Genomic DNA, 16,451 nt, shown 5'->3' with positions numbered 1-16,451 from the left:
GACTTCCTCAAGGCAAATGAACACAAACTGACAGAAAAACTAATGGTCATTTTCCAAAAATCTTTATAACCACGTTTTAAAAAGTGGAGTAATATTCCTCAGTGCCCTAGTACAAGCAAAGCATTCCTAATTAATGTCGTCTACTTGCTACAGCATCAAGTGGAAAAGCAGCCACACTACTCCCTGGCGATTGTACACCTCATGCAACTTTTAAAATACCTTTAGATGTGCATCTACAAGACAGGCCAACATATGTTATCAAAACACAAAAAACTCCCTTGCTAAAGTCCTCAAAGAAACTCCAGCTGTCATCATCGATGAGGTCCCCATAAAAAAAAACAACAAAAAACCAAAAAGCATATGCAGCCATTGACTGAATTCTCCGAGACATTTGAGGCAGAACATTATCATCTGGTATATAACCAACTATACTGTGTGGAGACTTCCACCAAATCCTTCCAGTGTTTAAAAATGGCACACAATCGAATATCACTGATGGAATCTATCATATCTATGGAATGACAACCAGGTTACATCTTACTACCAATCTTTGAGCAAAATTAACTAACAGCAGAAACGCAGAAGTCTACTCAAAGTTCCTTATGGCCATCGGTAATGGCATCTAACCTCAAACCATTAACCTGCCAAAAAACACTAGCCACCACCACATCCAGAAATGATTTCATCTCAACCATCTTCAAAGACTTAAAAACATCCACGATCACAGCTGGCTACTACAACAGGGTTCCAGCCAGCGGCTGATCGCTTGGCACTGTGCCGAGCTAAGAATCCCACGGTTCACTGTTACTACAATTAGACAACGGCAGCTTCCAGTCGGGAGATAACAAAATTATAATTTTTGTATAGCAGCATATCAGCTTATGCATATCAGCATATCAGCTTATGCTGATATGCTGCTTCTGCCCAGTAACTATCATTTCATTACTAACAGCATCAACTGACAACCATACACAGGACCAGTACTGTGCTAGTTTGTAACTACAACAGTTAATGTTTAATGTACTTGTGTGGAAGCTTTCTTTTGCTGCAAGCTGGAGCTACTTTTAACAATATTTGTAATAAAATATATAGAATTAGAGGACATCAATTATATTGATACAATGTGAAGTGTAAAGTGTCCTTGGGTGTCATGAAAGGTGCTTACAAATAAAATGAATTATTATTATTATTATTAGTATTATTATTATAGACATAATATCTATGTCCACAAGGACCACCATGATTACCGTGTAGGCTTCATAGGTGATTTCTGGTTACCTACGTAGGCCCCACAAAGACTCGAGGCAGAAGTCTAATTCAGGACTAACTGTTCACCATCAGTCAAATAGCAAGCGGGCGTGGCATTTAGCGTTAAACATTAGCAAGGCACCACCCCCACCCCCAAAAAACAAAAAGTGCTGGGCTAAAACCTTTTCTGGCTGGAACCCTGTCCTGCACACACAGTAATGTCAGAGAAAGGAGACGCTGTCTGTGCTGCAGTCTGACCCAGTGAGGAAGAGGCATTTCCTGTATACCTCATCAAAGTTTTTAAAGCTTTGTAACCAAGTGTTCCTAGATACAGTCATTTCTCATGCCACACACAGACACAGAATATATTTTCATGACGAAACAGCTGCTACTGTATATACATCAGCAGTTGTTAACATTCCTCTGTCCTTCCTTCCTCATAATGTATTTGGGGGCCTCATTCTTCTGAAAGTGCGCAGCTCCAAAGACTGCACTGAACATGAGTGAAAAGCAGCTGATGATCAAACACAAAGTTTGACAGTCCTTCAGAAAGCTCAAATGTGAGACTTCGAGGTCAGCGACAAAGTCAGTCAGTATTTACAGCTGAACCAATCCAAGGTCAAACAATCATCTACGATGTCCCCCAACACACTCTGTCTGTCAAAAACTAAAATCAATGCTCCGCTCTCAGAGACCAGCAGCACACAATCCTAATACTTATTTTGATCACTGGAGTGTCTGAAGAATAATCTCAACACCTGTTAATATTTACATGGGTGAGTACATATTCAGAATCACCTTGAACTGACCAAAGGCAGCAGTGCTCTTTCAGCATTAAAATCCATCAAGTTCCTCTGCACAGCCCTCTTTATGTCACCACTGAAGCCAGAGCTGGCTGTTTAATACAGTTTTTAAGATTAGGCTTAAAACTTTCCTTTATGATCAAGCTTATAGTTAGGGCTGGATCAGGTGACCCTGAACCCTCCCTTAGTTATGCTGTTATAGTCTGCTGGGGGGTTCCCATGATGCACTGTTTCTTTTCATTCACCTTATTTACTTTGTTTATACTCCACTCTGCATTTAATCATTAATTATTATTAATCTCTGGCTCTCTCCCACAGCATGTTTATAATGAACAAGCTAGTTTGGCACACACACACACGTGCACACACACACACACACACACACACACACACACACACACACACGCGCGCACACACACACACACACACACACACACACACACACACACACACACACATACACCACAAAACCAGTAAATGTTCTGGCCTAAACCTGTATGGCTCACACTGTAAATATGGCTCACAATCACCTCCCACAAAGAGACAGTGTGGGGATATGACACATTTCCTGAATCCTTAGAGTCCTGTGAGTACTGCAGTGGTTCACTCTTGTGTCACTGATGTCCCTGGATGCCACAGGGCTAAAATAAATTGCTTAGTTTAGGTGAAAATGATGTGAAAATTTGTATTATTTGTGGTTTAAAGAGCTCTACCGACCATTATGTTGGTCAGAGAGATCCAAAACCTGGCTCAAATGAAAGCCATGAGGGTTCCCTTTAAAATGATACCAAACACTTTTGATAAATGTCTGTACCATGAGCCTCAACCAGATATACACAGTGTCAAAAAACAACATTTTTCTTAAGGGGTTATTAGCTTCATGAGCTGATAACTGCGACTAAGCTGCCACTTTGAAGGGCTATCACACCAAAATATCATCTACAGACATGTAACTTTTCAAAAATGATGGTTACGTTTGGCCACCCTGAGATGGACCAAAAAGTGGTCTGACCCATGGATTAAGTCTTCTGTCCCCCCCCCCCCCCCCCCCCCCCCCCCCTCCTCAGCAGATGACCCCCCCTCCCTGAGCCTGGTTCTGATGGAGGTTTCTTCCTGTTAAAGGGAGTTTTTCCTTCCCACTGTCACCAAGTGCTGCTCATAGGGGGTCGTTTTGACTGTTGGGTTTTCTCTGTATTATTGGAGGGTCTTTACAATATAAAGCGCCTTGAGGCGACTGTTTGTTGTGATTTGGTGCTATATAAATAAAATTGAATTGAATGAAGTAATAAAGCACATCAGTCGTGTTAAAAAGAAATAAATCATGCTTTGTTTGTTACACCGCTGCCTCGATGGCGGCTGTATCGATGCTCTGAATGAAGAGTGGAAGCTCCACTACCAGTCTGTATAAATGTGTATTATTAACTCTTGACCACATGGTTAGAAATCTAATTTAATACCACATGTTTTTATACTGATGATGATGATGATGTGCCCTCAGCACTGACATCCTGCTGGTGTAATAAGGTTAATGGGATCAGCTTCAGTCATTTTGATGGTGACCACAGTGGGAACAACATCGTCTTCACACACATTTCTGTGCTCTGTTACACAGACTGGAGCTTGTTGGAAAATAAACCAGGCCTCTCCCAGTAAGCCAAAACCTGGTCCAGTCAGAGCTGGTCGAATTTAGCATTTCAACTCTTTGCTCCTTCCTGGTCTGGGACCACAGAGGCGTTAGTCTCGTGGCTTCCCTACGGTTGGTTTCCTGCTGCTTTCCTCCCTCAGGCTTTCCGTCTGTGCACGGAAGAGCAGGAGGTTTTCCTGGAACGGTTGCCCCAGTGGTTTCACTGCTCCCCTAAGCCTTCTGCGCAGAAACAGCTGGTCTAGTATAGTTGTTCTATGGCGTCCTTCCCCTGGCTCTCTACGTCATTACAGGCCAGAGAGGAAAGCCACAAACCCTCCACATGCAGACCTTCTGTAAGTCAATGGTCTCTCAGGTTTTATTATTAACTAATACTTTTAAACTTTTGAAACATTACCAGTTCTATGAAGAACGCTAATGCTGCTCATTACTGCAATTTTCACACTTTGCAGTGTAAAGCACTTTGGCTAGTAAGACTAGGAAAGTGCTGGACCTGAAAGAGCTGTGCAGGATGAGGTTAAAGTTCAGTTAGTCTGAAAACAAAGGATTTTTAAAATAGAAAGCAGCCTCACTGAGATCCAGCTCAGCATTGAATGAACCTGCAGGTTCAGGACAGGTGACCCTCCACGTACAAAGACTGACCGCTGATCCCAGGATCAGTCTGCAGCAGTGGAGTCCTCTGAGTGACCTGTGAGGATACTGGAGGAAACGCATGTTTTCTCAGAAGGATGAAAGAATACACTGTAAAGGCACCAGCACAGTAAAGTTCAACCACCATACAGTGTAACACTATTCAGCCTTAAAATATGCAGAGGTCTGGTCTATCTATACTATATCCTCAGTACCATTTCACCCATAGCTGTGAGTGCTCCAGTCCCCAGAGCTTATCTGCTGCCCTCAATAAATGATCATAAGCTGCCGCCACCCAGGAATTGTGCCCGGAGAGCAGCCGGCTGACCAAAGAGCTGCTCTGTGTGACACTTCACAGCAGAGGCCAAATAAGCTGAATGTAAACTTAAACTTAATATAAAAATCACTGTTGCACTGCTGGCTGTGACATTTAAGCTGAGCACATGTGCTAGAGCATGCAGTACAGCAGAGGCAATGAGAAAAGTCCCCTCCAAGCAAAAAGTCCTCTGCTAATAATCATCTTTCTAGCTGGCAGCTGGCACTGTGCTCACTTTGATTCATACATGCAGCTCAAAAGTCTGGAGCCATCCCTCATTTCTTTAGATTTGCTAGAAAAACAGGACCTAGGTACAGTGATTTATGGAAACATATGCAAACACACACACAGGCAAAAAGAGTTTGCACAAGCTTGAAACTCAGTATTTGGTACGAACAGCTTTATTCTTGAGCTCAGCCTGAACCCTCTGAGGCACCAGGAACAGCTCTGCAGGCTTCCTGAAGGACGGTCAAAGCTCTTCTTTGGATGATGCTGCCTTTGGCTCTGTTCTCCGTCAGGATGATCCCACACTGCTTCAACAATGCTGAGCTCCAGGCTCTGGGGACTGACAGGTTTCCAGGTGTGCTCTTATTGCACTGGCAGTATGTTTGGGATCGTTTTCATGCTCAAAACTGAAGCGTCACCAATCAGACGGCTGACTGGTGGGTCAAAGTCTGACTGCACTTTTTTGGTCTTCATAATTTCGGAGGGTTTCCTCCCACAGTCCAAAGACATGCACTTACTGGGGTTAATTGGCTTAATTGGCTACTCTAAATTGCCCACAGGTGTGAATGAGAGCGTGGATGTTGTTTGTCTCTCTGTGTCGGCCCTGCGACAGGCTGTCGACCTGTACAGGTGTATCCTGCCTCTCGCCCTGTCAGCTGGGATAGGCTCCAGCCCCCCCCGTGACCCTGAACAGGATAAGTGGAAGTGAATGGATGGATGGATAATTCCATCAATGTTGACAACTCTCCAACAGCACTGGCTGAAATAGACCTCACAGAGGATTTACAGACACTCTGCTGACCTCCTCTGTACATACTGACGACTGTCTGAAGCACCCGTTCAGTCCTGGTCTCCTGGAGGGTGGCACACCGCGGCCGTTTCTCCGTTTCCTTCCTGAAGAACAGCTTCTTTCTGATGAGGCTTCAGTGAACAGTAAATGATCAGCTGAAGCTTCAGATGCATCTCTCAGGTCATGTGATGGGTCGGAATCGATGTACACACTGGGAGCGATTCTCAGCAAGGTGGCAACCAGAGACCAGAGAAAGCAAATGACTTTCTGCAACTTCAAGCAACTATGGGCCAAATAACTGTTCTCAGCATCCAGGCAGGTCACTGAAATGACAACCAATGAGAGTGATGAATACTGTTGACCTGGTAGTAAATAGATAAGAGGGTCCAACCTGAGCCTGGCTGACCAGCCGTCAGCTTCAAAGTGATGAGCGAATTGTTTCCGGTGTGGGAACGACTCAGTGATTCGACAAACGCAGCCTGGACTGAGAATGTGTGAAAAAGCAGCCGATGACCAAAGAGAGGTTTTGAGAGAGCTTCAGAAAGCTGGAGCAGCACAGCTCACGACCACTGTATGAAAGACAGCCTGGGTCCTTACAGGCAGCATGAAGAACTGATGGCTGGCTCAAGACTTTTGCACTGTACTGATGGATTATATTTCGCACACTCACACACTCAGAGACATGTTCAAAAAAAAGAAGATGCGCGGATATCAGAGTGTTTCCTCCCTCAAAGCTGCTATCAGCCTCCTCTCTCTATTCCACTGCCTGAGCTCTAAAAATACACGGCCCACTCCCACAGGATGGACGCGGAGTGGGATGAAGGAATCAACGAGGTGGAAAACAAAAGTCAACAAAGCGCTTCAAAGCCCGTCCGTGACTCTGATCACAGCCACGGCCACAGCAGCGTGTCCACGCTGCAACGAGCAGCTGACACCAACACCAACTACACCTGGGTGCGCGCGCGCGTTGCTGGTGATGGTGTGGTGCAATGCAATGCCAACCGCCCCCCCCCCCCCCCCCCCCCCCCCCCCCCTCCCACACACACACACACACACAGCAGCAGCAGCACAGTCATGGATGTTACTGCCTGCATGTTCCTGCGCTGGAAGCTAGCTCTGCACCCCCACCCAAAGCTCAGCGAGCCCCCCCCCCCCCCAGCCCCCGCTCACCGCCTCGTTAGCCCCACGGACGCCTGTGGTGTTCCGTGGTGTCCCTCAGCTGCTGCCTCACTGCATTTTCCTGAACAATAGCCTCAGTTTCGACAGCACTGGAGAAAACGCAGGTCCCGCGTTTGCCCACGGGCGTCATGTGAGCCACGAGACGCGGACAGGTTAGCATCACGGTTCAGGTGCTGGGGTCCTTACCTGGAAACGAGCTCCAGAAAACAAAGGATGATGCTGCGGTTTCTCCCGTTAGGTCAGCGCGTCTGCTCGGCCTGACAGCATCCTGTTGGCAGCGGCGGCGGCACGGACACCAGCCAGCAGGAACGACACCACTTCCGCCACAAACCTTCAGCATTATGGTCCACTCATAACCTCCATCACCTTTGTATATTTGTATATGCACAGAGGACAAAGGAGATACTAATTTTACCCAAACAGATTTCAGTGAACCTGTAATAACGGTTCTAATAACAGCCAATCATAAAATGCCATTATAAGGAACAGTAAAATCATAACAAGCATCAAATAGCCTATTCACGATATAAGTTTAGTCGTACCCTCATTTGCATGAGTTCTTGAGAGAAGTATGATGGGAGTAAATGGTATACTTTGGGCTTGCTTTTACTTTTATTTTGAAGAGTAGAACCCCATGCTTTCCGGTTAATTTTCTACTACTGCGGCTAACTTGACGCAGCTGCGGGCTGTTCAGTCTCAAGGTGGATAGATGCGGCTGAACGGGAAAGCAGCGTCAGACTGACTGCGGCTTTAGCGTATTTTAAAGCCACTCTGAGCACGGACGCTCTTCCGCCTCCGTTTCCTGAGCGGTATCCTCTCCTGTGTCCCGGGACTGCATTAGACTTTGGTACAGCTCATTCTCTGCTGTCCCCCGTGACGCTGAGTGGAGCGGTCCGTTCGTTAAAGGGCCAGCGCGGCTGCCGAAGGGCAGGCCGAGCAGCCGGCAGCGCACAGCAGAGCTGTCCTGTTACAGCCAACAGCTCCAGGGGTCCGCTTCATTTTTGCATGTTCAAGTTTTGGTCAGGATGGAGTGTTGAGAGGTTTCTTAGAGCCTGCAGGAACTGTGCAGAACCAGTGCTGATGTTTGGTGGCGGATCAGTCCGACACACGGCCGCTATTTTTTCCTTTCACACACATGAAACACAGATTTCCTGAACATCAGTCATGTGCAGTGTTGGTGTAACATGTTACAAAGTAACGCGTTACTCTAATCTTATTGCATTGTTCAGCAGCACGTGCTGTAACAGGTTTCTGCACAAAAATCAGTAATTGCATTGCAGTTACAGTTGTGTCATTACTTGTGTTACAAAGGTTCTTCAGTTAACTGCACGCTGGGCCGATAGAAAGGAAAAGCCTAAACAGGCTGTTTTCTTCCTGCTTCTGCTGCAGTCAGCTGATGTCAGAAGCAGTCTTTTCAGGAGTGGACATTTGGGCATTGTGTTTCTTTTTATTCCACAAGAGAACAAGGGCGTGATGGTGAAGTGCAAACTGTGTGGAGGACAGAAACAACTGCATTACAGTGCTAACACAACGTCAGCTCTTTGCAAGCATGTGCACAGACTGCATGCTCACACAAAGCTGGTGCTGATGCTAAAGCTGAGTGCATGCTGACCCCAGTCCAGCAGCCCAGCCTGATCTTCAGCAGGTTACAGAGGCAGAGTGTGTTGTTGGCTTTGTGTCCATACGTAAACACTAAGACCTCTTTTCCACTGCGCTCGTGCCGATGCTGTTCCCAGGAACCGGTGAACCCTTTAAGAAGGGGCCTGTGTTTCCACTGTGAGCTGATCCTTTACGTATGTGGCTGTGGGCCAGGCTTATAATAGGTTTGGATTTTACACTATAGTTTAGTTTGAGTTCGTTTTCACTTTTTTCTCTAATTCAGGTAGTTTTAGCTAGTTTTCAGAGCGGTTTCGCTCGTTTTTAGTAGTTTTTTTTTTTTTGGTTTCAATTCAATTCAATTTTATCTATATAAGCAAATCACCACAAACAGTCGCCTCAAGGTGCTTTGTATTGTGGGTAAAGACCCTACAATAATTAGTTTTAGTTTAGTTTTCGTTAGTTTTAGTTTTTCATACTTTGTCAGGTCCATGAGTGATTATTGTGTAAGAAAAACTCAACAAAAGATACCATTTAAAAAATTGTATTCAACAACCAACTACGTGCTAAATGTGTGTAATATTAAGGATGCTCATGAGCATCAACAGGGAGAAACATAAAGAAAAACAGACACCAAAATCCAATAAACTCCACAATAAAGTCCCAATAAAGTTCAGCATCAGTGCAGTAGATTAACAACACCTACATGTGGTGTGTAACATCAGAACACAGCGAATGTCTGACAGAAACAAACCGAACTCTTTGAAGGAGTCAAAGGTCAAATCCAGCTGCATCCTGATGTTCTCACCACATGAAGCTGCTTCTGTTTTGGAGCTAGCTTGGTTAGCTCCTAATCAGACGTGCAGGGTCTGTGCGGCCTCTGTACACAACTTATGGAAGTGGCTGATGTCGTGTTATGCTAGTGTAGCTGGATTATGTGCGTTCATTTCCTCGTGGTCTTGTGCCGGTGTGTTGTATGCGGTAGATCTTCCCCTCTTTGGGTTTCTGTAGCTGTTGTGTTCTTCTCAGCTGGACTTTGGTGTTGTGTATTTCCTGACTGAGGAGTGTTCCTCACAGGTTCTCATCATCCACAACCAGACGCTCGCTTCTGTCTGTGCTGTCGTACTCACAGAAACTCCATATGGGACTCGGCGGACCACTGCCATTACTGTTCGGACCAGCGGGGTGCACACACACGTATACACACGAACACGCACGCACACAGTTGCCCGATGGCGCTCCCAGCTTAAACTACTGGAGTGGAAGCAATGATTTCATATCAGTCCACAAGGCTTTTAAATAAAATAACAAGGTAATTTCATCTTTAATTTCATTTTGTTTTAGTTAGTTTGGTAAACCCACAATACAGTTTTAGTTAGTTACAGTTTTTTCCTTTTAATTATAGTTTTTATTTATTTCAGTTAACAAAAATGTTTTTTCAGTTTCATTTTCCTTATTTCGTTTGCTTTAGTTAACGATAATAATCCTGGTGTGGGCGAACCGCCCGAACCGGAAAGGGAAGCCGAAGGGTACAATCATGGCAGAGACACGCCCCTCTGCCACTTGCATCACACGTTCCTCGATTCCAGACTTCCAGAACTTGGGACTATGTCACTGGAAAAGGGCATGATTGTGTGTGTCATTGTGTGTGGATTTGTGTGTGTGTGTGTGTGTGTGTGTGTGTGTGTGTGTGTGTGTGTGTCTGGGTCTGTAGCCTCAGGTTTATACTGATCTCTGGTAATTATGAGAGTGTGTTTCAGGTCATTTTACGGAGTAATGAGGAAGTAATGTAACAAATAGTGTAACAAATTACTTTCTCCAGCAAGTAATTGAGCAATGTACTGCATGACTTTTAAGAAAAGTAACGAGTAATGTGTAATATATTACTTTTTGAGTAAAGACCCCAACACTGGTTATGTGTAGTTATTATTCGTGCCATTCCAAAGCTGCAGAGTGCCCACTGGTGGACAAACTATGCAGCATCAACACTCATGGTTGAAGCATGTTTCTCCTGTCTCTTCCATGCTTTTTAAATTTTCATGTATCATCTGTTCCGGGGTGGCTGTAGCTCAGGAGGTAGAGCAGATCACCTACTGATCCAAAGGTCTGTGGTTCAATTCCTGGCTATTCCAGGCTGCAAGATACTTAACCCCAAGTTGCTCTCCGATGCAAGCATTGGAGTGTGAATGTGTGTGAATGTTAGATAATAAAAGCACTTAGCTTAGTTAATCATGGTGCTTGTATGAATGGGCTAAATGTGTTGTATAAGCACTTTGAGTGCTCAGACAGAGTAGAAAAGCGCGATAGAAGAACTGGTCCATTTACCATGTTCTAAGTGCAGATACAATATATCAGCCAATATCGGCCAGGCTTTTCTTTCCATGCAGGAGCACTTGCCTGCACTCATGCATACAGACGGCACACTGAGGAGTGTAGTCTGGAACTTGGCTGTTACAGATCATACTTCTCTGTCAAATCTCTAACAAGCCACCAGTCAAACATACCATCGTGGATGGGTGCTAACGTTCTCATGATAAATGCAGGTAAAACTGAAACCAGGGTCCTTTGTCTTAAAACCTTAGAGAAAGCACGCAGCAGCATCTAGTGTCTTCTAATAAGGAACAATGGGGAAGGTGATAAGGTGCTTGGACATGTACATGAAGGGAACAGAGGCGACGAGGAGGTGTTGGGTAGGTAAAGGAGAGCAGTGCAGGAGGACAGATGTGGTGGAGTCTGTGAATAGACTGGAAATAGCTGTGGGGAACGTAGAGTGACACGTAAGAATAGAGGAAGGTGAACACAGGATGGACTACATCTTATGGAGAAGGTGCAATCTGGTATCAAGGGAGAATGTAACAAGGCAGCATCAGATGGTAGTTTGTAAGATGACTTGAAAACCATGAAAAGGAAGGGAGTGAAGGCCGAGGCAAGGATTAAATGATGGAAGCTGAAGAATGTTGCAGAGTTGGGAAGGAGTTGAGACAGTGGTGGTAGGGAAGAGTTACCAGCTGTAGTGTTGAGGGGAAACTGCCAAGAAGGGGTCTGGAATATCCTCCAGACAGAGGAAAGAGGATGTAAAGGAAAGTATTCAAAGGAAGAGGTTAGTGTGGTAGTCAGGGAGGTGAAGAGTACTGGCAGGTTAGGCATAGAGTGACAGAAAAGGAGAAGGCTTACAGCGAGCTGTATGTGAGGCTGGACTCTGAGAAAGGAGAAAAGGACTTGCATCATCTTGGTATGCACAGACTGAGCTGGAAAGGATGTGCAGCAGGTTAGAGTGATTCATTAGAGAAAGCAGATGACAGGGTGCTGAGAGGGGATCTGAGGCAGAGGAGTTTGTGAGGATGGTGCAGGATGAGCATGAGGACAGTGGTGAGGTGTGCGGTAGCTGTGACAGACGGGTTCAAGGTGAGGTGAGATTACATCAGGGATCAGTTCTGAGCCCCTTCTTGTTTGCAGTGGTGATGGACAGATGAAGTCAGGCTGCCATGGTCCTGGGTTAGATACCCAGAGTCTGAGTTTTGTTTAGATTCTTTGTTCACCTTGTGGCCATATTCTTCTATAGTAGCCCCTTAACTGGCAAGGGCCCGGTGACGGGCCGTTTGTAGTCCCTTTTATATGGCAGGCTAGACCCTCCCATTTTTATTGACACGTCATTCGGCCAATCATGTAACTGGCTGCACCAAATCACCTGACAAAGCTACGTGACGCCCTCTGAGTATTATTGGCTCTGGGAAACCCATTTCTTAACATGATTGGCCGAATGAGGTGTCAGTCAAAATGGGCGGGTCTAGCCTGCCATATAAATGCACTTCATTCGGCCCGCGGACCTGACGCAGCCGATTAATAGGCTATGAAATGGGTTGTTCAGAGCCAATAATAACCAGAGGGTGTTATGTAGTTGTTTCAGGTGATTTTATTTGCTGCCAGTTAAGGGGTTAAAAACGTACATGTTCTTAGTTTGTTAGTCTTTGTGATCTCTGCGTGTCTTTCCTGGTACAGTGTTCCCTCCCTCCTGTGTCTGTGGTTCCTCTGTGTGTCTGTCTCCTTGTGTTGTGTCAAGTCTGTGTTCCTGTCTCCATGTTCAGCTATTTCTCTGTTTAGTTTTGCTTCCTCGTCTCGTTGTCTCTGAGTACTTTCAGCTGGATTGTGGGTCATTTCCGGGCTCGCGGGATGTTCCTAGCAACAAGGGAGAGATCACTTCCATGTTTTGAGTGCTCTTATTGGATACCAGTGATGTCATCACTCATGGACAATGACCTCGTTTTCATTTTGCTCTGCCTTGTTGCTAAGCACTGATTCATGTTATTGGCCTAAGAATTAGCCCTTGTAACTTCCCGCTCATTTTGTCACATATTGTGATCTGTAGTGAGAGAAGGAAGAATGTGGAGAGGTGGAGGTATGCACTGGAGAGAAGAGGAACGGAGTCATGTGTGTGAATGAGAGACAGAGACAGGTGGAAAGATGAAGGTGCAAGGAGTAGAGATCGTGAAGGTAGATGAGTTTAAACACCTGGAGTCAACAGACAGTACACAAGAGAGGTGAAGAAGAGAGTGCAGGCAGGGTGGAGCGGGTGGAGACGGGTGTCAGGGGTGATCTGTGACAGAAGGAGAGCAGCAGGAGTGAAAGGGAAGCTTTAGGAGACAGTAGTGAGACCAGCTATGATGTATGGAGGATATATTGGACAAAGGATGCTGAAGATGGAGCTGCCAGGGGAGAGGAAAAGAGGAAGACTACAGAGAAGATTCATGGATGTAGTGCTGGAGGACGTGCAAAGGGTTGGTGTGACAGAAGAGGATGATGGGATAGGGTGAGATGGAGCTTCTGGAATTGCCTTCCCAAAGCTCCAACCTCAACCCAACTGAAAATTTGTGAACTATTCTTCAAAGCTGGATCTGTGCCAGGAGACCACCATTTTAAATGAACTCTGCCAAGAAGAGTGGTCAAATATCCGTCCAGAATCATGCCAGAAGCTTCCTGATGTTACCAAAAGCACCTGGTGCACCTAACTGAATATCGGTGAGGGCTGACGTAGTTCTCTGGCTACAAAAACCTGGAGCACCTTCTCAGTCACTGCCAGATCGTTGCACTGCATGTGGTATAGCAAGCTTGGCTCTGAGCCTTTGCTCGTGTTAATCTTAGTGTGTTCTCACCTTCGTCTTTCTGTGTGCAGAGGAGCAGCTGTAAGAAAGGGAGTTTATTCAGAGAGAAGCTGGAGAGAGAGAGGACCACTGGAAATCATTCTGTAAACGTCCTTTTCATTATAATGCTGTAAAGTCTGTGAAGTCTGTGGGACTTGACTCACTTTTGGATCCTAGCACTGTGAGGTTTTTCAGCCCTGGAAGATGACACTTAATCTCAACTAGAAAAACCTGCATTTGGCTTAAATCTATATTCTTTAGATAATTGTAGCTCCATTTCTTTTTCTTCACGTAAAAAAGGATACATTCTTTGTTGAAAGGTCTTAAACACCTGAACCGCCCAGGATGGGGTGCACTGATGGGAAGGAGGAAAGAGAGGAGGAAGCATGTTGAGAGGCAGTGAGTGTGTGCTTGCCTTACTGAAAGCCAGCGCTGTTTGTCTGCCACGACACACACCCAGACACACACATGCATCCTTACAGCATCAGAGGCTCTGTGTTGTCATGTTGGCAAACTTACACACTGTTACTTAGCAACCATGAAAAACCAGGCTACAGAGACAGCATCCTTGTCTCTGATACGAAATCAGGTCGAGCGAACGGCTGCTTTGGAAGCAAAGTGTAAGAGCCGAGCGAGGCCACAGACACACCTGCTGCTACTGCAAGCCCCAGAGCGAGGACACAGACAGGGCTTCCATTTTACACAGTTTTATTACTCAAACTGGGGATGTGTGCTCGAACCACACACACACACACACACACACACACACACACACACACACACACACACACACACACACACACACACACACACACACACACACACACCTTCCTTCATCATACAGCCAGGGTCCTACATTGTCAGTAAAGACATAGTTTATAAAGAAGTCTTTCATTTCATGTTGACCTGTTCCTAGATGATCTAAATCTCATGTTCATAGACGGCTGATGCAGCACTTGCACCTCCAGGATTTTGTGTGTGTGTGTGTGTGTGTGTGTGTGTGTGTGTGTGTTGATAGTTAATTAAAAGCACTTAGCTTAGCAAACATGGAAGTGCTTGTATGAATGGGAGTGCATGGGTGAATGTAAACATGTTGTATAAGCGCTTTGAGTGCTCATACTGAGTAGAAAAGTGCTATATAAGAGCTAGTCCATTTACCATTTCTGCAGCCTTCTGAGACAGATTTGTGTTTAAAAAGACATTTTTAATGTCAGACAGTTTTTACCTTGAAAAAAAAATGAATATATAAAAGTCACTTTGCCAAAAACTGAGTGCAGCTTCTACCTTGTGATAGAAATGCTGTTTCTCACTCAAAATGACCTGATATCATTCATGAGAGAAATGTTTGACACGTTTCACAGATTATAAGTCAACAAGTCATTTACAGCCGTTTAAATACAGGCAGTCATTTTATGACAAAAATCGCTTTTTGGCACAACACCGGCAGCACCCCCTACAGGACCTGCCCAGAGATTTACCTCAGCTTCAAAGTCTTCTTGCTCTGCAGTTACCTCATGTTCTTGCTTGAGTTCAGCTTATCAAATGTCTGACCCAATACGTAATATTACGAGGCAGAGATTGTTGATAGTCTTATTCCCCTTGTTCACCTTAATTTGTGCAGCTTGCTTTCTGAGATGAATATGATCAAGATTTGCATTAAATCAACACATCCAGATATTGTAATTTCTGAAGCTTGCTTGACCAAATGTATTGCTGAAGCTGATATTAGCATAAATGGATACAGTGTTTATCGTGCTGACAGGCCCAAGAAAGATAGTGGTGTTGCTACTTATGTTAAATCAAGATTTGACACCTCACTAGTTCTCTCTGAATCAATTTGCAAACAACAGGAATTTTTGGCATTAAATGTGGAAATTACTGAAGGCCTTTGTATGGTAAATGGACTAGTTCTTATATAGCGCTTTTCTACTCAGTCTGAGCACTCAAAGCGCTTATACAACACGTTTACATTTACCCATACAAGCACTTCCATGATTAACTAAGCTAAGTGCTTTAATTATCTAACATTCACACACATTCACACTCCGACAGTTGCGTCAGAGAGCAACTTGGGGTTAAGTATCTTGCCCAAGGAAACATTGGCATGTAGCATGGAGTAGCCAGGAATAGAACCGCTGAACTTCCGATCAGTAGGTGACCTGCTCTACCTACTGAGCTACAGTTACCCTCATACAACACTCACTCACGTTTGTATGAGTGTTGTTGGGTGCTGCAGGCCCCCATCTGCCTCCGAGGAAGCTTATATCCAGATCACATTATAGAGAACTTGTTTTAGCTGGAGATTTGAACTGGGACAGTCTTAAGACAATTTCTGATGAGTTTAAATCTTTCTGTGATTCTATTAACCTTACCTGGTTGGTCAATTTACTCACCTGGCCAAACCTTCAAAGCCCTGAGAAGTCCACCATGATTGATTTGCTCTTGACAAATGGTCCTCATAAATTCTCATCTTTGGGTGTCTTCTGCAATGATTTAAGTGACCACTGTGTTCTTACTGTTATTAGAAAAACTAAGGCACCCAAATCCAGTCCTCATATTATTTGTAAGAGGAATATTAATCATTTTAATGAACAAGCCTGTCATCACAATGTGTCTGCTGTTGATTGGAAGAAAATAGGACTGAGCCCTGACGTAGAACTAGCTTGGACAAAAAAAGCCTCCTTAAGAAGGAGTTAAGGGGAGAGAAAACCCCTGGTTCTGCCCCCTGTTAGCAGACACCATTCGGGAGTGGTTATCTGGCTTGGTCCAAGGGAAGGGACTCAGGCTGTGTCATTGATTGGTCTGTTTCAATTAGGAAACAGATGCTCTTCTTTGATCAAGAAAACCAAATCAGAATATTAATTGTCTGTCACCACTGAGAACC

General features: G+C 44.9%; 1 protein-coding gene across 1 annotated transcript in view; it reads right to left on the bottom strand.

Annotated features, from left to right (window-relative positions):
- The window catches only part of fam110b (family with sequence similarity 110 member B), an 81,254-nt gene extending 74,215 nt beyond the window's left edge, over nt 1–7,039 (bottom strand). Inside the window, exon 1 of the mRNA XM_030725364.1 lies at nt 7,020–7,039. The gene's annotated coding sequence lies outside the window, so the exon portion shown is untranslated. The remainder of the gene's footprint in view (nt 1–7,019) is intronic.
- Nucleotides 7,040–16,451: the final 9,412 nt, after the last annotated feature.

Source organism: Archocentrus centrarchus, unplaced genomic scaffold (genome assembly GCF_007364275.1).
Source record: "Archocentrus centrarchus isolate MPI-CPG fArcCen1 unplaced genomic scaffold, fArcCen1 scaffold_54_ctg1, whole genome shotgun sequence".
NCBI classification, from domain to species: Eukaryota; Metazoa; Chordata; class Actinopteri; order Cichliformes; family Cichlidae; genus Archocentrus; species Archocentrus centrarchus.
This window is presented reverse-complemented; position numbering and strand designations above follow the sequence as displayed.